The 736-nt window shown below is 43.1% G+C and overlaps 1 non-coding gene across 1 annotated transcript; it reads left to right on the forward strand.

Annotated features, from left to right (window-relative positions):
• Window positions 1–343: 343 nt before the first annotated feature.
• LOC118482436 lies at window positions 344–450 on the forward strand. The gene has a single exon (XR_004868475.1). It is a non-coding gene; the product is annotated as a small nucleolar RNA R71 (small nucleolar RNA).
• Window positions 451–736: the final 286 nt, after the last annotated feature.

The raw sequence follows: 736 nt of genomic DNA on the forward strand, positions 1-736 counted from the left end.
TGTTTCTTTCATACAACTCCAATTTTTATGTGGCCCACCACACCCTTCACAAGCCATAACCGAGACCGTTTTTGTCATTTCCAACTTTTTTATTTTTGAAGAAAGGGCCTCGATTTAGGCTTGTAAAGAAGTGCTTTCATCAACCTTATGGGCGCCCGGGGCAATAGATTTATTGCCTCGGGGAGTGTGCCACTAGAAATTGGTTTGAGCAATTTCCTCAATTTGATTATATATTTCATGCGGGCGGCGATTACCTAAAAGTCCCCCAGAGCTAGAGTCAAGTGTTTGCCTTGTGTGTGGCAACAACCCATTATAGAAAGTGGATACTTGTTGCCATATCGCAAGGCCGTGATGTGGACACTTTCGCAATAGCTCCTTGAACCTTTCCCAAGTTTCATATAAGGATTCCCCGTCCTCTTGTGAATATGTATTAATTTCAGTCATTAATTTAGCCGTTTTAGCGGGAGGGAAATACTTATATAGAAATTTTTGGGCTTGTTCATCCCAGGTGTTTTCCGATCCAGCTGGGAGGGCGTTAAGCCAAGCTTTTGCTCGGTCTTTTAGTGAAAAAGGAAACATTCGGAGGCGGATGGCGTCATTTGATGCTCCATTGATCCGAAATGTATCACATATTTCTAAGAAATTAGTAATATGTAGATGGGGATCCTCGTCCGCAAGCCCATGGAAGGTTGCAGAGTTTTGAAGCATCTGTATCAAATGCGGCCGAAGTTCGAAG

Source organism: Helianthus annuus, chromosome 9 (genome assembly GCF_002127325.2).
Source record: "Helianthus annuus cultivar XRQ/B chromosome 9, HanXRQr2.0-SUNRISE, whole genome shotgun sequence".
NCBI lineage: Eukaryota > Viridiplantae > Streptophyta > Magnoliopsida > Asterales > Asteraceae > Helianthus > Helianthus annuus.